Source organism: Ictidomys tridecemlineatus, chromosome 6, assembly GCF_052094955.1.
Source record: "Ictidomys tridecemlineatus isolate mIctTri1 chromosome 6, mIctTri1.hap1, whole genome shotgun sequence".
NCBI classification, from domain to species: Eukaryota; Metazoa; Chordata; class Mammalia; order Rodentia; family Sciuridae; genus Ictidomys; species Ictidomys tridecemlineatus.
Window position 1 is genome coordinate 34,527,644 of NC_135482.1, and position 21,150 is coordinate 34,548,793.

The 21,150-nt window shown below is 34.5% G+C and overlaps 1 protein-coding gene across 1 annotated transcript in view; it reads right to left on the reverse strand.

Moving 5' to 3' along the window:
* Positions 1 to 21,150, reverse strand: part of Mettl25 (methyltransferase like 25) — a 263,521-nt gene that overhangs the window by 55,162 nt on the left and 187,209 nt on the right. The window contains exon 12 of the transcript XR_005731755.2: positions 12,849 to 13,042. The gene's annotated coding sequence lies outside the window, so the exon portion shown is untranslated. The remainder of the gene's footprint in view (positions 1 to 12,848; positions 13,043 to 21,150) is intronic.

The window sequence follows — 21,150 nt, forward strand, 5'->3', positions numbered from 1 at the left end:
TTGTGCTGAATTTGTACATCAGGTTATCTTTTCCAGCATTTTTTTTAATCCTAATGCTGAAAGGTCAAATTTGCTCTTCTTGCATTTCACTGAAGTATTATGTATTTAGATGGCTTGTAGGAATAGAATATGTCCTAAGTAATTAGCAAAGCAATCCAAATGGCAAACTGTATTTACAAAGAAATCAGAAGATAACAAACAATGAGCCAAGCTAAAAGCCTCAGGCATCACATTTTAATGGTCAGATGACAGGAGGCTCTGCTAACTGATTGCATTTTATAACTACTGTGTAATGAGGAAATTCATCTTGAGGATTGCCCAAATTCCTACACAAGTATTTCCTAGATGTGATATAGTAATAGTAGAGATAATGGCACATTTTACATATAAGAGTTTACTATGATATATGTGTCCCTTTTAATATGAAGCTGGGGATATTGAGCTATAATTTAACAATCTAAGAAGAGAGAAGCTGCAACTATGATGAAACATTTGTTATGAACTTAGAATAGTAACTCAAATCACCTGTCTAATATCTCTAGCTGAAAGAAATGGAGCCTGGTAGGGAAACTTTTGATATCTTAGTCACAGAGCACAGAACCACTGAGTAAAAAGGTGTGCATGCTCCCTATAGTGAGGAAGTAATGGAATTTGGACATCAGGGTTCAGGAAATGGGAGAGGTATGATCTGCTTCATTTTTAAAATTAAATTTATTTTAACTGGCATATAAAAAGTTAAAATTATACATACTAATGGGGCAACATATGATGCTTTGATACATATACACATTACTGTATAATGTTTAAATCTGGTGAAAAATGTCTATCAAACATTTATCATTTCTTTATGGTGAAAACTTTCAAAGTCCTTTATTCTAGTTTTTTAAGAATTGTTTTAGTTATAGGTGGATACAATACCTTTATTTTATTTTTATTTGGTGCTAAGGATGGAACCCAGTGCCTCATGCATGCTACGCGAGCATTCTACCACTGAGCCACAACCCTAGCCCCTTCTAGTTTTTTGAAATTATGTAATACATTATTTTTATCTGTAGTCTCCTTCCTGCACAACAGCATATCAGAATTTATCCCTCCTATCTAACTACAACCTAGTACTCTTTCCCATCAACCTTTCCCATCTTTCCACTTCACCTCACCAGCCATTGGTAACCAACATCCTATTCTCAACTTCTGTGAAATCAACCTTTTTAGAATCTGCTTGTCTTTCTGTGCCTGGCTTGTTTCATTAACATAATCTCCAGTTTCATCTATGTTGTCACAAATGACAGGATTTCATTCTTTTTATGGCTGAATAGTAATCCATTGTGTATATGTACCACATTTTCTTCATCCATTTATCAGCTGATGGATACTTAAGTTATTTCCATTTCTTGACTCTTATGAATAGTTCTGCAGTGAACGTGGGAGTGCAGGTGTCTCTTTGACACATTGATTTTGTTTCCTTTGGATATATACACAGTAGTGGGACTGTTGAATCACATGATAGTTCTATTTTTGATTTTCCGAGGAACTTCCACACATAATGGCTGTACTAACTTTCACTCCTACCAACAAGGTGCAAGTATTCCTTTTCTCCTGATTTGTTTTTAAGGGAATGGATAACACCCATTCTACATCATAAATAATACATAGATAATAATACACAATGAATAATATTTCATTCTAAGTAATTTTTGAGCATGTGCATACTGTTCTTAAGGGTTCCTCTTGAATATATTTGAAATACAAGTAAAGATAGGAGGTAGAGGTGAGGAGACATGGAATGGGTCATATTATGGTACAGAAGTAAGGATGTGATGTAGTTAAGATAGAAATAATAGAAGTATATTAATATTGTTTCTCTCCTCTCTTCAAACAATTAAAATCCAATAAAAGTTCTGCCACTGACAGGGAAATAAAAAATCTCTGGAGGCTCCTGCAGAAAACTTTTGTTTCTATCTTTTCCCCCAGATATCAGATATAACTTAGTATCTCATGTATACATTTTTGGATGGGTGTGCATCCTACTCCCAAAATCCAAGTATGAAAGAAACCAAATTAAATATGACTCTGAAACTCCATCCTGCCAGAATGGTTAGAAGTGTAATATTCATCACCATTGATTTGGGGGGGTTGGGCAAATGAGGCTCCTCATAACTTGGGTTCCCACAAAATTTCAATTTATGTAGTGTCCCCAAAATTAATGGTCCCAGTTCTGTTCATCATGTTCTCTACTGATTTCATTTATTGATTCAACAAATGTTGAGGACTTGTTAGTGGACTTGCAATTTTCCTGGCTCTGGAGATCCTTCAGTGAGTTAAGTGTCACCATCCAGGCCCACTTGGATGTTGGAAGGAGGCAGCTCTGTGGTTCCAGTACTGAGTTGGGACACTTTGGAATTTGTTGATGCTTTGTGGTCTGAGCATGAGGAATGGCTTTTCTGAGGATGCTCTGCAACCCTTACTCCCTGAGGTTTGGCTGCCTCCAGGCCTCACGGGCACTTTTATTCTTTTCTCTACTTTATTCCCTTTATTCTCTGTCCTCTCAGTCTGCACTAAAAATACTGTCCACTTCTCCTTTCCTTCTGTGTATCTCTCCTTAGAAAACTAAAACCCAGGAAGCAGGCTGTCTATAAGCAACTTTTGCTTTTTTGACCTTTATCACAAACCTCCTTTCTGGCACAGAGGTCTGGCTTGGAAGGAACTGTATGAGGGAAAGGAAGAAAACAGGTTTATATGTCAATAAAAACCTCGAGGGGTGTGTGGTCAGGTCCTAGAAAGACTTTGCTTTCCCAAAGGCCTGTCCACCTTTGTTTTCCCAAAGGATTATTTTTTCCTCAGCCCAGTCTGAGCCTTTAAGAAATTGAGTATAAATTTGTTTTTGCTATAGATCAAAGGATTTAAGGTGAAATACATGAACTTTTTCTAGGTTAACATTTATGTGATTATGGGTCTTATTTCTACAATCTGATTTTTAAAAAGTTAAAATAGATAAACTGGAAATATTTGGGGCTTTCAAGAGTCTATTTTTTTCCTCTAATGCTTTCTATTTCCATTATTCTTTGCTAACTCATTTTTACATGGATATATTTAATACAATTATTTTGGGACTAACATAGTTGAAGGTAGAGAATAACACATTTATGATGTAAAATAAAAATCATATCTACTTCATTTATGTCAGGGAGGAAAAAGTTATTCAGTTACTTAGATAAAGGAAGATCAGAAAACCTTAGGGAATCTCAAGAATGCATGATACCCAGGACATTTCTTTGATAGCTTCTTGTTTAGAATCAAAAGCTAAATTTGGGGGTTTTGAAGCCAGCACTTATTTGAGAGTCTAGACATCAACAAGCTGATGTGAGAAGGAATATAATTTGGCCTTGGAATGTTATACAAATAGTCGTGCAGATAAATGAAGGGTGCAAACTATAATTTGCACAATTTTCTAAATCATCTTCACAGCTAGTTTCATAGAATATAGCATTTAACTTTGATTTTGGATGGTGTTGGCATTTCTGTTTCAGGGTAACTATTGATTACTTGAATCCTAAACCATTTATACACTCTTTTCTCTATTTCTTCTTTTGCTGGTTGCTGGTGCAGAAGAAAGTGTTGTGAATGGGATACAGATCGCTTTCTAATGAACAATGTATTCTCTTTTTAACTCTAGACATCATTGTCCCAAACAGTTTTTTGTCTCCTTACCAGCACGTGCCCATAAAATCCTTTCTTGCAATCCTTGGTGGGAATCTAGTTTTCATTTCAAGTATAAGACTATATAAGAAAATGAAACAGACATACCTTTAGTGCATGCTGCCTAAAAGATTTGGTAAGTTTAATTGCCCTCAAAAGCAAATGTTTAATAAGAGTTATTTAATATAGAGTGTGTCTATGGAAATCTTTGAGCTGCTTTGGAAATATTTACATATTAATTCTTTATACCTAGCTGGGTATGGGCTTAAGAAGAAAACCATGTTTATTTTCAGGCAGGAAAAGCAGAGTAGAGAGGTTGATTTGCTCTTCCAAAACATAACTGTGGAATAGGTATTCCAGATTAGAAGTGGTGGTAAATTTGCTATTAGGTAATTATTTTGGAGAGTCACTTTTGCTAAAATCTGACCTACAGAATGTTTCTTAAGTTTCTGTAAGAGAACTTCACATTTTTAATATTTATAAGCAATTTAACTAATATTAACATCACCTCTTATATGCAGGCCTGACTTCCCAGATCCTTTATTAAATGGAAGTAAGAAGAAAGCATGGAATGAGAGGTGAGCAAAAAGGAATAAATGTCATTAAATGTATCCAATTCAATGAACTTTTCTAGGCATTTTCATAATACATCAATTATATATATGTAGATCTATATAATTTGGGGCTTGATTTATGATATTATTTGTTTTTAGAAAATTATTTTTAGCCTGATACCATACAATTTTACACAAGAGCCTGAAATATTAATTTACATGTATAAGTACATTAATCAGCCTCAATGTCAAAATGACCCAGAATGAGTGGATACAATAAAACTGAAATGGTTCAGATTTTCAAAATCATTCTTAATTTAAAGCACCCACTTCTCTAAGAAAAAAAAAATCAATTCTTTACAAAATTTGAAATGCAATGTATAAACTTTTTGCATTCCCAAAATGCAAAAGCAAAACTTTCTCTTCCTACTAAAATAAAAATAGGATATACTGGTGATTATGCTAAGGTGTGTAACAATATTTGCTTCACTGTTACATTCTGAGATAGATACATTATATTCTGAGATGGATCTTGTCTACTGTAATTTACTAAAGTTTTTTCCAACAGTGCTCTAAGAGGGCAGGTAGTAAATTCAGTAGGTGCTGTGTAAGATCATTACTACTCAACCCTGCCATTTTAGTGTCAAAGTAACCAAAGACCATAGTACATACATGAATGAGCAGGAATGCATCTCAATAAAACTGTATTCATGGACACTAAAAATTCAATTTCATATATTTTTCTCATGAAATATTCTTTCTTTTTAATCATTGAAAAATGTAAAATCCATTTTTAGCTGAAAGGTAATTAAAAGAAAAGAAAAAAGAAAGAGTCACATTTGCCCTGTGCACCTTATGATAGTTTGCCAACTCCTGTCCTAAAATAATCAGTTTTATGCTTCCAGACTGTGACAGGAATATAAAAGAATCATTTGAATGAAATGAGAGAGGAGAAAAGGAGAACCACTAAGAGACCATAGGATTCATCCAAGTGGAATTATGTTCAGTGCAGATGAAAATCTTAATTGAGAAAGAAAAACTGAACTGCATCAAAGACTTAGCCTATAGTGATTAGACAAAGGGCTGGACCAAGGGTGGTGACTCAAGCAGGGGAAGAAGAAACAACCTTAGAAAGTGGAATGTCCTGGGGACTTAGGAATGTAGTTGAGGGTCATAGATCCGTTCTCTGCTGGAAATAAAAAAAGGTACTAGAACATCAGGGTGAGGTGGGGGTGGGCGGGTAGAGAACAATTCTACAGTTGCTCTGGGTCAGTGGTTGAGCTTGGCATCCAACCTTAGGGGAGATGGTGTTCAAGTATCCTTTAGGAGTTTAGGGAAGCAGCATCTCAGGGGTGATCATAGAGTGCCAGTTTGTTTATGCTGTTAAAACAAAATACCTGAGATTGGGTAACTTGTTAATAAGATAAATTTATTTCTCACCATTCTGGAGGCTGGGAAATCTACCAGCAGGCACAGTGCCTGATGAAGGCAGTGTCTCTGTTTCTAAGATAGTGCCCTGAATACTATGTTCTCACATGGTAGAAGGAGGAAGGGCAAAATGCACAATGTTACATGAAGTCTTTTTTTTTTTTTTTAAATTAAGGTCTTAATTTCAGTCTCCATGAAAAAGCTCTCATGATCTAATCATTCCTTCCTTAATCTTATTACATTAGAGATTAAGTTTCTACATGAATTTTGGAGAGAACATACACATTCAAGCCATAGCATGAATTAATACTCAAGTCTTTCCTCTTCTCCTAGGTTTAATAAGTCCCTGTGTTTCTTTCATAATCTTGAGATAACAGGAAGCACTTTCATAACCTTGAGATAACAAGAAGACTAAGTTGGACTTTCTACTTCTTGTTTAGGTAGATCTTGAGCCAGATAAAATTTCAGAATTTTTCCCCTGAATTATAGTGTTGTGGGAAAATTCTCATCAATATTTGCATTTTTCTAAAAATAAATTTTAGTGATTTCACTGCATCTCTTGCATTGATTCTAAATAGTTGGAATATACTAGAAGGTAGAAGATTTTTATCCTTAACTAAGCCACAATTTCTAGCCACATAGAGCAGCAAATAAGCAGTCCACCTTCTTGAAAATTTAGTCACTGTGTACAAATCAACAAAGATCCCTTGATGTAAGTGTGACCCATTCTGGAGAAAGACTCCAAACATGAGTCCTTTAACCTCTGAATCAAGAGAATTCACCCACATGACATGTAGTCTATCACTGAAGCATTCATATATGAAGTGGAACACAATCAATCCACAATGAATGTAGTTTCTTTGTAAAATAATTTATCAAGTAGAAAAGAATTTAAGACATAATGCAAGAGAACTTTTCCTGTAGTGCATTTGAGTTCTTTATTCTATGCACAGCATTCATTATATTAAAGTTAAATTCAATTGCTTTCCATGAATAAATTCTTTCTGAGACATTTTTCAAAAGGACCTATTCAATGAAGCATTTCTAATGGCCACTTTATTATCCAGCTGAGGCACAGATAGGGCACTGTGGAAAGTAAAATAGCTTGTCAAGGCTACTCCACTCAGGTAGACACTGGAAATCAAACAGAAGTCTTTAGATTCCTACTGAAGCTCTCATCTCTACCACTATTATTGTCCCTCTATTTTTCCTGGCATAATTTATATCAACACATACCCTTTTATCATTTTGTCTAATTTCTGATGAAGAAACAGAAATAATTCATATATTTATATTCATATTCATATATTTCTCCTGTACTTGGAATTTCCCCCCTCCCTTCATTCCTTAATTTGAAAATAGTGAATGAATACCCATTAAATACCAGATGTTGCATTAGATGTTTTGGGGAAAAAGATAAATAATGTGTAGGACAAAATCATGGAGTAAAGCCATGGTTCTCATAGGACGGTCAAGGACAAGCATCGTTAGCCTAGAACTTGTTAGAAACGTAAAATCTCAGACCTCCAACTTCATCCAACATTTGCATTTTGACAGTTCTTCCAGGTGATTCAGATCTATACTCAGGTTTGAAAACAACTGGTCTAAGGAGGAAAAGCAGACAAACTACTGCAGTGCCAAAGCATTTTGATAAGGTGAATAGATTTTTTTAAAATAAATTACTATTAGAGCAGAATGAGGGAAGTTTCTAGTCTCTTCTACATTTAGCCTAGGAAATGCATGTTTTATTTAAATGTTCATTTATCCTCGCATCCTTCCCTTGCATAAGACATTGCATTGCTCTCCATTGCCTTCAGGATAACTTCCAAGACTTCTCTGCTTCCTGACTGTCAAGTTCTGAGTTGCTTTCTTCCACCATATCCTTCTACCATTTGAGGGATTCCAGGTTTTGACCCGTGCCTGCTCTCCAACTCCATCTCTTACCCCTTTCCATAAACATTGCAGTTTATAGCACTCAAACACACTACCACTATTTTCACCTTTCCTCTGCTTAGAATATCTTCACCTCACATCTGTTTAAATGCTGGATAAAATGATGATTCTGCCAAGGAGTACTTTCAGGAAAATCTTTCCTAACTCTTACCTATGACCACCTCAGCCTATCTTAGTCTGCTTAGGCGGCAACAGCAAAAAATATAGTAGCATAAGCCTGATGGCAAACAAACAATAGGAGTTTGTTTTTATAGTTCTACAGGTTGGGAAGTTCAAAATCAAGGCACCAGTGGATTCTGTCTAATGAAGATGGTATCATCTGTGTCCTCACATGGTGGAAAGGGAAAATAAACTCCCTCAAGGACTCTGTTCTCATAACTTAATCACCTCCCAAGGGCTGCACTCCTTACTACTGCCACCAAGGGGATTAGGTTTCAACACAGGAATTTTTCAGGGACATCAGCATTCAGACTACATCACAGCTCCAGCTGTGTCTAACTGTATCACTGAATATATCACATCCCATAATTTTAGTTTATCTGTCTAGCAGTGCGACATAACTCTTACTTATCACAAGCAAGAACGTTTAATATTCATTTTTATGTGTATAGTATCCAACCAGTGTCTGGAACTAAATGGAAGTGCAAAGAATGGTTAATGAATACCTTTTTTAAAAGGAATATGTTTCTTTAAAATACATTTTTATATTATATGTATAATATCTTAGGTGAATCCTTTTCCTTCAACTTTAGACATATCAGGGTAGTCCCACTATATTTGAAAGTCCCTCCGTTTTTCAAATTTTGATTCACAAAATGATAGAAAATTACGGAAAAACATTTAACAAGAATAATTGCAAATATTTGTATGGGTTTTAATGGCAAAATATTTATAAATAACTTTGGCTGGGAAATTTTCTGTGGGTATCTGATAAAATGCTTCACTCTCAGTGGTCAGAAGACATTGTTTAGATTAGTGGCTTGTTCCTGTTTGTAAAGGACACTGTCAAGTGACTCCCCATATTGTCATGTTATACCAACTTCAGGTTCTGTATACGTCAACATTTTATCTTCATTGTCATTACTTAATAGTTATTTAAAGATTTAATGGACACCTTTTATATGGTAGATGCTAAGTTATAATGTAAACTCCTTTTATTGGGAATTTATGTAGTAGGTATTAAGAATAGTATACACATATTGAGGTTAATCCTAACTATAATCTATTGGCAGGAGCCTCTATATACTTATATACAGAAATATTAAGTAATTTGCTCGAGGCCACATGACTAGTAAATTACAGAGCCTCAGTCACGAACTCAGGTTTCTATGATAATGTTATTCTCTTGTAATTGTTAGCTGCTCTTATTAGATCCCTTTTGAGTTTCATGTTGTTGGTTAGATGTCAAAACCCCATTTATATATCTCTCTTTCATAGTAACATTGTCATTATGTACAAAATTTTGAGATACCTAGCAATCAGCCTCACTTTGGGTGGTAAACTTTTGGAGCTAGACACTACTCATTGCCAGGTCCTTTCTATGAAGGATCTATATTGTTCTGCTCTCTGATATATAAAAAGTACATTTTAAAGAAGGTTTAGATGGTTGTATATCATAAAGTTCTTCATTAAATTTTCATACCATTAATTCATTCCATAAATATTTATTAAGCATCTATTATGTACAAGATACATCTAGGCTTTGGGATTATACAGAGAAAGAAATAAAGCTTTTTTTTTTTTGGTTGTTTGAGAGATTACATCAAATAGACAAATATAGACAGATAAATAGGTCATTGTTATACTGAGTAACAGGTGTCTTGCCAAAAGTAAGCACAGAGTGCTATGGATATGACCTGGACATTGGGCTAGAGAGTTACAAATGGATCTTGGAAAAATACTAGAGCTTCCACTGAAGGCCCAGAGGAAGTATTACTCAAGGAGAACATTGTTCTTTGTAGGTGGAACTGAGTGGACAAAAATATGGAGGCCAAATCTTACTTTCATAGTGATAGAAAAAGACATAGTAGAAAGGTGTGCTGGAGGTCTTTGGTTTCATAATGAGTTTAGACCCTGTCCTGAGAAAAGTGGGAAAATGGTGAAGAGATTTAAGCAGAAGAGCAGCAGATTTGAGTTTTACAAAAGTTCTTTTGATTGTTGTTATGGTTTGAATCTGAGGTGTCCTCCAAATAGCTCACATGAGAGACAATGCAAAAAAAGGTTAGAGGTGAAATGTTTGGGTTATGAAGAGCCTTAACCTAATCAGTGTATTAATTCAGTTAAATGAATTAACTGGGTAGAAGGGAGGGTATGCCTGTAGGAGGTGGGTCGTTGGGGGGCATGCCGTTGCGGTATATATTTTGTCCCTGGTGAGTGGAGCTAGACTCTTTCTGCTTCCTGACTGTCAAGTTCTGAGCTGCTTTTTTCCACCATATCCTTCTACCACGATGTTCTGCTCATCTCGGGTAAAAAGCAATGAAGCTGGCATCTATGAATTGAATTTCTGAAACCACTTCCCCCCCAATAAACTTTTCCCTTTCTAACTGTTCTTGTAAGTTTTTTTTTTGGGGGGGGTACAGTGTCAAAGCAGTTAACAATTGCAGTATAGAAATCAAATGGATAAAATAAGTACTAGAAAAAAGGAGATATAATAAGTGGGTGTGGACCCAATCCAGCAACTCAAGGTGCTGACCTAGGCTTGAGGGGTCTATTAAGAGAAATGAATAAACTGAAGAAATATTTTTCAGAGAGAGAATTGATGAGAATTTTTGGCAGAATGCAGGTGGGAAGAAATTTGAGGAAGAAATCAGAGATAATATCCAGGTTTGTCTTGGACATCTTATACCAAGCCAGATAACTCAGAGCATAAATGCTTTTATAGAGAGAAGGATGATGAATTCTATTTTTGACAGGCTGAGTCCACGAAGCAGGTAGAACATCTTAGAATAGATTTAAGCTCTGTTGGTCATTACGAGATTTACAGAAACCTTAAAGAAAATAACTATATGGAATGTATGTCTACCATGAGTCCAAAAGTTTTTTAAACTTAAATTATTATCACAGAGAATTCTTTTTGAGTTTAGTATAAGCTAGAAGTTCAAAATTTCCTTATAACCCTTAAAACATTAAATGCATACTTTGATATGATACTTAGTAACTACTTAAACTTAGTTTCCATTGGCATGATTCCAACCACTAAGATTATACAATTGAAAACAGATATCCCCACATGTCTTCAATACATCAGCTATTTCCCAGGCTCTGCACATGAGAATAGACCAAGGTCAAATTTCTAACAATAGCAGATAGCAATGTAGAAATATTCTCAATCTTTCTGAATTCTTGAGTTCAAATTTTGATTTTCATAGGAGGCTAGATAACTGGAATAAATTCTATTCTAATCCTATACCCCAAAGAATACTTTTTAGATATTTCATTACCTGAAACCTATCATTTATTAGGAAAGAATAATATCATATGCTCACAATGTTTCAGAAGCTAATTTTTAACATTTTACATACTTAGGCTTTTGTACCACTAATAGACCGAAAATAAATGCTGTTTTCAATGTTGGAAGTTGACTATTTTGTGTCATTCAAATACAGGAGCACTGTCCTAGGTTTGTGAAGAGCCTCCACCAGCTGGTAGTAGTGAGTCAGGACCATCAGCCTTGTACTCAGAGCGGGTCTGTATTGTTAGTGTTGACCCAGTTTCTATGGCCACTGAATAACTCTCCTAGAGAACACAACAGCATGCATAGTACCAAATAATGAAACGAGAACAGACTCAAATAATCTTAGAACTACAATCAGTCTGATGAAAATGATTTGACTCAAATTCCTGAACAAAGACTGAACCACTGATAAATTCTACTGAAGCATAGACTTTGTAGGCCTTAAATAAAAATGAATTCACTTCACAGTAAAAAATAACACTTGAGGGACTTTTATGTCCACCGGGCAAAGTCATTTGGATGAAAGCAACCATAAGTGAAAAGCACAGCACCTCACAAATGCCATTGGATATGACATCGTTCTGGGTTTCACCAGAATCTTTTTAAGTCCCTTTTCAGTGCCACATCAACCTGATACTCAAAAATGCAGCAGAGAAACAAAGTAACATAATCAGAGAGTGTATTAAAAGGTCTATTAGCAAAGCAGCTCAGTCCATTAGTTGAAGGGAAACAGCTGTGGATGCTGATACTCTTAATAAATTAACTCTCCTTTTGCTATTTACAAGAACTCTCTGTCATCATGCCTGTTATGTCTGTCATTTGCACCTGGTATGAGGGTTTTATGAAGCAATCACATATCATTTACAAGTTGTCAAGAGCCACTGCATTGTAGAATCATCATTTCTAAATGCTATAGTCCTTTGATTCTAAAGAGGGGAAATGCACATCAGTAGATAAACCACTACATTTAATTTATTCACTGAAAGATATGCATAATTTAAAAACACTTTTTTAGTTTCTATGTTCTTTGGCCATGCTTAATTAATCCTAATCATTTTTCATATCAAACCATGATTTAGGATGTCACTCAAATGTATGCTTCTGCTTAGAATGAAAATTCAAACAATATTTTCTTTTCTGCATGATAATAGCTTTCTCAAAAAAGGAGATTCCTCTGTTCTCTCTTCAGATCCTCTCTTTTAACAAGGCAGTTACCTACCTGGTCAAAGAGTTATAAAGTTCCTTGGACAATGTGGAGGCTTTTTACTTAACCACTGATAATTATGTGCTCATGAGTTTTTGTTTACCATTGGCAAATGTTTTTGGTTACTGAGAATGTGTGCTTGTCACAAAAGACCCTGACCTTTATCTACATTTGAATTAAACATAGCCAAAGATCAACCAAATACAGAGAAATTAGACCATCCCTAAAAACACCTAGCCCATGTCACCGTGAGTTTTTCTCACACATCGTGAATATACACTGTCATGGTGCCAAAGATTAATTTTCAAATAGTCTTAGAATTTCTTATTTAAACCAAGTGACCAGACAATTGAATTATCAAGATATGAGTCTGCTAAAATTCCAATGCATGATTATAGGTATTTTTGTTATTTATGTAAATAAAACTGGAAAACTGATATAGAAGCACTGGTGGGGCCTATGGATTGGCTAAATTGAAATTCCTTCTGACCCCAAAAGAGCAGGCAAAAACTCAACATATTTCTCAGATTATATTATAGTGTGAGTTCCTGATACTTACCAACTGGATGCTCTCATGCAAGCTCTGAAGGAAACTGTATCCTGAGAGAAGAGAAGCAGGTTGCGAGGTAGCTATTTTGAAAGCATCAATCAAGGCAGAGGTGGCTGGTTCTGGGCCCAACATCAATAGTCAGGTTCCTCAATTAGCAGATAACATGCTGCCTTCATAGTCCTGCTGAAGTGAAGACAGATTTCCTGATGAAAAGAGAAAACTTAGTCACTCACAGTAATTTGGGAGGAGGTGATTGAGGACAATTTTGTCAAGACCAAGAAAAAATATTTTTTAAAAATGTTTTTGAATACTGTCTCATATCCATTATTACTGATCAATTTTAAGGTTTTAAAATACAATACTATGTATCCCTATTCATTTGCTAATGGGGAGTTTGGATGGGCTATTTGTGATTTTGCACAATGTTGGCTCATGGTTTAACCACTGGAAGGTGCTTTATATCTGTGTTCCGCTGGTTCTTCTGTGCATAGTACAGGAGTGTATATAGTGTGCACAGATAAAGTTGTGACCAATTAACCCAATTTGCCTATGACTGTTCCAGTTTTAAAACTGAAAAACCTACATTGAAAGAAAATCTTTGGTCCTAGACAAATAAGGATGGCTGGTCACTGTTGGTAGATCCCTTCTATTTCCCCTTTTCCTTGCACTAACAGCTTTTATATATTAGAAATGCACCACCGCTAAGTTTTTCTCTAGCTACTAGTCATTTCAGAGAGCAAACATCTACCAGTGTTGTCTCTAGTAGGCCTTATTCCTTTGAGCCATGATCTTTTCTTTTCTTCTTTTCCCAGAGGACCACACATCCCAGCCCAGATTAACTGCCTGGTTCTTCCTTGGGGCACAAATGGCAGAAAATATCCCCTAATGCAGAAATAACTGAAGACAGGCATGGAGCTTATTTTTGGTATCATGGCAACCAGTGCTGGCTGTTTTTGAGCTTCTTGTTAGTAATGAAAGTTATTTTGCATATGATTACTTGTTAACTGGGCTAGAAACTTCTAGCTCCCTGGAAGCTTTGCTTTCTTATAGATTATTTCCCCCTCAGAAACCTTTATAATTAAAAGGGATTGGCAGATGCCACACAAATAATAGGAATACCTGCCACTGTCCTTTTTCAAATAGTTGAGGGTGTCCTTGCATCCTAGGCCTAAATTACTTTAGGCTGTTTCTTATTCCTTTGACTACTAAACGACAGAGAACAAAAAAATGTACCCAAATATTATTTTTCTTCCATTTAACAGCTTGCTCTCCATCCTATTCAGGTATATGCATCACAGTGGCAACTAAAAATGGTTGGGGTTATTTGGTGATGTCTCACCCACTCTCATCTTTGACAAAGAAAAAAAGTTTCTGGCCTTGATAATTTGTAATTCATCCTTAATTTATGTGTGCAGTTTTATTTTCAATTACTCTCCCTTCAAGCATTTTAAAGAGATAATGTCATCGATTTAAAAATAAAACACTGATCACCATTTCCTTCTCTGTTGACCCTGTTGCCACCATTGGAATACTCTCCTTACTCTTGCTGGTACACATCCCTCAACTCAGGTAGTTGCTGTTAGAAGTGCCATTGCCACCACTATTAAGATTAGGATCACTTCAATGTCTCTAACTTCTACTCTTACCTCCACATTGTTCAATAATGAGATGGGTTAGGATGTGCCTGACCCTGTATTGAGCACTTTACAATAATTGTCTCATTGAAATCTTCACCACAATTCAGTGAGTAACTCTTATTTCTGTTTCCTAGGTGAGACATGAGAAAATAAATAACTGTCCTAAATGACAAAGAAAGTAAGTGGCAGGTATTGATGTGAATGCAGGTACTTTTGACTTTAAAACTCACACTGCTATGTGTAAAAACTCTTTAATGTTGCCGTGCCCAGGAAAACTGTCCTTGATGATTTCAATGTACATTGGTATCCATTCATTCATGGCACTGATTTTCTATATTGTTCATATAAGAGGTCACTAAGTGGCATGCACATATATTTTCATTCAGTGAGATAAGAGGCAAATTTTCCTGTCTCTTTGCCAATGTTGACTACATAGTTAAAATTTAATAACTAACTTAAATAGACTTAATTATTTAATCTCATTTTTTTATTGAAGTAAGCAAATTATTTCCAACATTATCTTTCTTTTTTCATTTTATTATTTTTTACTTTTTGGTACTGGGGGCATGTGCCACCACCCCTGGTGGCTGATTCTTTTTAATATTTTTTATTTGTTCTTTTTAGTTATACAAGACAGTAGAATATATTTTGACATATTGTACATATGTGAGTATAACTTTCCATTTTTGTGGTTCTGCGTGTCCAATGTTATCTTGAATTCAAAAAGTTAAAGGATTGGCTTCAGAATCATTTATTTGACACTGTTGTACTATAATTAATATAAAATGTTGTGGGCTTAGTGAAACAAAATGGATATAATAACATTATATGGTACAATTTTATATAAAATATAAATATAAAAATAAATATAAAAATAAATATAAATCTCAAGACATGTAACCATAAAATATTAGAGATATATGACCTTCTGAAAGATGTCAGAATCTTCAGAATCAATTTCATTGGATTTTTAAGTATGATTTTGAAACAATATTCCTGCCATCACCTCTGTAACTTCACTCCTGCCCAAGCATTGCGTGATTCTCCCAGTGTACTTCTCTCCTTCAAATACTAGGCCCTAACATGGTCATCCTCAGAAAAATTGTATCATTGTCTTAGCAAACAACTCAGTTGAAGTTCTCTCTGCATAAAGATTCTTCAAACTGACTCTGCTAAACACTTGTCTATGTATGGTATTTAATTAATTCCAGGAATATGGAGCTGACAATCTAGAAAGGAAGACAGGTGTGTAATAATAGCATGATGTGAGAGGGGAGGCAGTGTTGTTTTACTGACTAGGCACTCTGGGAACAGAACGAAGGGACTATATGCTTTTTAGAGGGGAACATGAAATACTTTGATGCTTGAAAATATGCGTTGGTGCCAAAATATAAAAAAATCAACCTTGAGAGCTGAGATTGTGGCTCAGTGGTAGAGCGCTCTCCTAGCACATGTGAAACTCTGGATTCAATCCTCAGCACCACATAAAAATAAATAAAATAAAGATTTAAAAAAATTTAAAAAAAGAAAAGTCAACTTTTAAATTAAATATTTACTTTATTTGAATAACATCAATACCACTCATTGATACAAGTTGATAGTATTGTGAATGATTCTATCCTGGGTTTAAATGCTTGTCCTCATATATACTAGTTATGTATTCTTGGGTATGTAATTTAGACATTTTTCCTGTTGGTCCAATGTGGATAATCATAGCCTCACTAAGATGGTTGTGACAATTACATATGTATAAAATGTTCTGATCATGCTAGTAAGTCACTGATCCAAAAATTTAGCTATTAGTAATATATTAATTTTCTAGGATGTACATTTAAGTGTTAGACATAATGTAGGGTGGGATCTACAAATGTAAGAACTCCCAGGTCCTTGATGGTCTTAGAATGTCTCTTGGAAGTCCTAGAGATACATATCTTTGGAAGAAGAAGGCTGTGATATGAGTTCTGCTTGGATAGTCAGAAGAGGACTCAAAGGAAAATGATCCAGCGGAGTCTTAATCTTTTCCGGTTTTACTTCTTTGATACTTGTGTGATTACTTGTTTCCAGGTCAGAGGAATAAACCTGGAGATGAAACACTGGATGAACTGCAGCTTTTCTCATTCTTTTATTGGGATACATTGCCTTTCTGTCATGTTTTGGACTTGTGCCTGGCTATTTTAAGTTTTCCCCAGGCCTTCTTTCCCTGTTAGGCTTTGGCTTTGTTAGTTCTTTCTGAGAATGAAGGTTAATAGCATTTTTTTCCTTCTATTTGAAAATAATGAATTTTTATTCAGGCATAAAGAAAATGAAATTATGTCATTTGCAGGAAAATGAATGGAACCCAAGAGCATTTGTTAAACAAAATAAGCCAAACTCAGAAGGTCAAGTGTTGTATGTTTTCTCTCATATGTGTAAGTTAGAGAGGAAAAAGGAAAAGAAAGCAGGTAGTGGGGGTGGCAAGGATCTAATAAAAATCAAAGGAGATAAGTAAAGAAAAGAAACAAGTGGGGCAGGGGAGTTGGGGAGGGAGGAGGAAAGTGTTGGGGAGGAGAGTGATATTGGCCAAATTATATTGTTATATTTTGTGCATGTATGAATATGTAACATAAATCATATCATTATGTACAACTGTAATGCACCAATAAAAAAGGGGGGGAAGAAAAAAAATAATAAACTTAAACATTTTATCTCTAATATTCATGCATTTATTTCAACAATTCAGTAAAATGAATTGGAAAACTTCATGTAGGATAAAATAAATGAGCAATAATTTACCTAGAGAAAGCTAAATTACTGTAAAAATTTAATTTTATTTTCTCCTATTTCAGGAAAGGCACAGGTTAATATGCTGTGACATTAAATCTTAAGTGATTCTTAACATTTGAAAGTATTTTCATAAAAGCATATTGTATTTAGTGTTTCTCTTTAATAGCAATGTGAAATCCTGACAGCTTGAAACAAACTGTATCAATTAACATTTTGATCATCTGTAAATATTAAGAGATGTCATTTATGTGCATGGGCTCTTTTGTTTATGCTAAAGACCAAAGACTTTTCTATATGATTCACTGAAAGAGATTTTTATTTCTAGAACCTGAATGTAATTATAAAATATGTTAAGTCAAGACAGACTCTTGCATGTGAAAATATCCCCATGAAATGAGAGTACCAGCTTTGAAAAGCTCATTTGATATTGAATTTGACCATAGTGAAAGGAAAAGTTATTTTCCTTTGTAATTAATCTATGATGGGAAAAGATTTATAGCAGAAAGTTTATGCAATATTTGTTCAATATTATGTAAGATATGAAATGTTTTGCAAATAAAAATTTTGGAGTGAAGCAATATTAATTTTAGTTCGTTTTTGGTCCTATCTCTTATTAAGTTTCCCAATATCTCTAAGAATGTTTCCCCATTTGTAAAATTAAGTTGACAATTCTCACTTCACAGTTTTAATATAAAAATTAGAAGAGAAATATTATGAAGCAATTTTATTCTTGAAACAGAATGGGGTATATACATATTTCCTCCTCCTTTATAAAGTATAATTAATTCTACATTTATTCTTGTAATCCAGAAAGATCAACTATTCATTGACTATCAAATGTAATTTAATTTAGTCAGTTGTCGTGTCCTACATGGCCAAACTTAAGGTACTGGCAAGGGGCAATGGGGGATTAGAAAAGAAAGACTCATACATGCAGATATGAAGATAAAGTAGCTGGGATCAGGCTGTTCTCTGATGGAGAAGCAGATCTGAAAAGTTATGACAGTAATCTTTATTTATATATGTCTCATTATCAGGTTAAAGTCTATGTAAGCATTATTTTTTGTACTCAGGAAGGTTACAGAACTAGAAACATCTATGAAGCTTTTCTACAGTTGCAATGTGCAATGTTAGGAGCTTTGTGTAGCCCTCAAAGAGAAGCCCATTGTTTAAAGTTACTGTTAAGTGAGCAGGCTCAGGAGTAGCAGAGCTGGTGAAATATTGTGGTTGTCTTGCATGAGAATTCCTCTATCCCTGGGATCTATGTGCCCGAGATCAAGGTTGAAGCTGATAAGACTCTTGCACAGAGCCTCCTTGGACAGGGCATTACCATAGTAGCTAGGTACTCTATTCCCTTGCACAGGAACATTCCCAGGCAGCAGGTGCACTACAGCCATGAAGTCATCAGAAACCCCCAGTATCATTAACTGCTCTCTCTATTCTCTGTCACCACTCTCCACAGTTGGTGATAAATAGATAAGATAAATGCAAGACCCTGAACATCATTTTCTCCCTTTCTAAAAGCCATCCTACTCAGGTCAAAAGAAAACAAGACCATGCTAATGCATGTATGTGCCTTACTACCCTAAGACTAACCCTAAGCTACAATGCAGTAGTCTCATGGTGAGCATAACTGAACCACATAGGTTCTTTTCATATTCCAGAGGCAAGCTTAATGCTTCTTTTGCTTTTTTTCCTCCCTTTAACATCTGTGCAAATTTTACCTTCCCTTTAGAACTCATTAAATTATGGGGAAAGTTCTTAACAAGGAAACAAAGGGAATGCTTTCCTACTTCTGAAGAAAGTTTTATTAGCAGAACCATCCCACTCCTTGTCAGGCCTTAACTCATTTTTCCCCATAGGGCTTTGGTACAAAGAACTGAGCATGGATAGATAGAGTCAGTTCCTACCTTCCACTCTTCCTTTTGGGAAATGGCTACATGATGGGAGCATATATTCTCTTCTGTTATTCCATTCCATGAGATTTGTAGGAACTGGTTCTAGTGGAAAGCTCAAAGTTGCTCAGTGTCTTTTGTGGCCCCATATTAATTTTAGGATAGTACTTTTTTCTATTTATGTAAAGAATATCACTGGGAATTCTACAGGAATTGTATCGAATCTGTATATCACTTTGGGTAGTATGAATATTTTAACAATATTGATTATTTTGGTCCATGAACTTGAAATGTCTTTCCATTTATGTCTTTTTAAAATTTCTTCTGTGTTTTGTAATTATCAGTATATAGTATTTCTTTCTTTCTTTTGGTTGAGCTTATTCCAAATATATTCTTGTTTTTATTACTGTGAATGGGCTTCTTTCCTTAATTTACTTTTTGGATTATTTATTGTTAATATTTTAAATTACAACTAAATTTTGCATGTAGTTTTCTATTCTGCTAACTTGACAGACTTGTCTTACTTTTAGCAGGTTTTTCCCTAGAATATTTAGGATTTTCTACATATATATTTACGTTCTTTGCAATTGAACAGATTCTTTTCTAATTTGAATGCCTTTGATTTCTCTTCTTTAATTGTTTGAGCCAGGAGTTTCAATACTATGTTAAGAATAGTAAGAACCAGCAATCTTGCCTTGTTTTTGATCATAGAGGAAAATGTTTCAATTTTCCCCAAATATTCATATCTTTAACTGTGAGCTTTTCACATATAGATTTTTTTGTAATGAGGTAAATTCCCTTTATGTTATTTTGCCAGTTTTTTAAAAAAATCATGAGTGAATATCAAATTTTTTCAAATGCTTTTTCTGTATTTATTGAGGTGATATTTTTTCATTCTATTAATGTGGTGTATCATATTGATTAGCATTTATTGAATAATACTTTCATCCCAGAGATAAATTCCAGTTGTTCACAGAGCATGATCATTTTAATACCTTCTTGTTAGAATTTTGAGTATTTTTGCATCTGTGTTCATCAGAGATTGGCTTGTAGTTTTCTTGTGCTTTTGTCTGGCTTTGTTATTGTAGTTATGATAATCTCATGAAATGAGTTAGGAAACATTCCCTTTTCTATATTTTTGGAAGAGTTTAATAAGAATTGGCATTAATTTTTCTTTGAATTTTGGGAGAATTCTCCAGTGAAGTCCTCACTCCTGGGCTTTTCTTTGTTGGGAAGTTTTCTATTCTAATGAAATCTTCTTCAATAATGGTCTCTACAGACTTTCTGTTCTTTCTTGATTCAATTTTGGTAGATTGTATGTTTCTAGGAATTTATCCATTTTTTCCTAGGTAATCCAATTTGTTGTCATGTAATTGTTCTTAACTGTCCTGTATGATTCCTTTTATTTCTGAGATATCTGTTGCAATATTGCATCTTTCATTTTATTTTATTTATTTTTTTGGTTTAGCTAAGGCTTATATTCCATTTAATTTATTTCTGCTTTAATCTTTATGATTTCCTTCTTTCTTCTAACTTTGAGTTTAGCTCTTTTCCTATTTTCCTAATTCCTTCAGGTGTGAAATTAAGTTTTAAAAAATCTTCTTTTTTAGTGCAGGCATTTATTATTATAATTTTTTCCTTATTACTGCTTTTTTCTTATTCTGTAAGTTTGGATATGTTGTGTTTTAATTTTTATTTTGGTTAAATATTTTAGAAATTCTCTTTTGTTTTCGTTTTTGATTGTTCAGGAATGTGTTATTTAGTTTCCACATGCTTGTGAATTTTCTCATTCTCTGTTATTGATTTCTAGTTTCATTCCACTGTGTTCAGAAAAAATACTTGGAATGATTTTGATTATCTTAAGGTTTTTAAAGCTTGTCTTGTGATATAACATGTGGTCTATCCTGGAGAATGTTTCATGCACACTTGGGAATAATGTGCATTCTTCTGATGCCATGTAAGAAGTTCTGTATATGACTGTTAGGTCTATAACATTATTCAAGTCAACTGTTTATC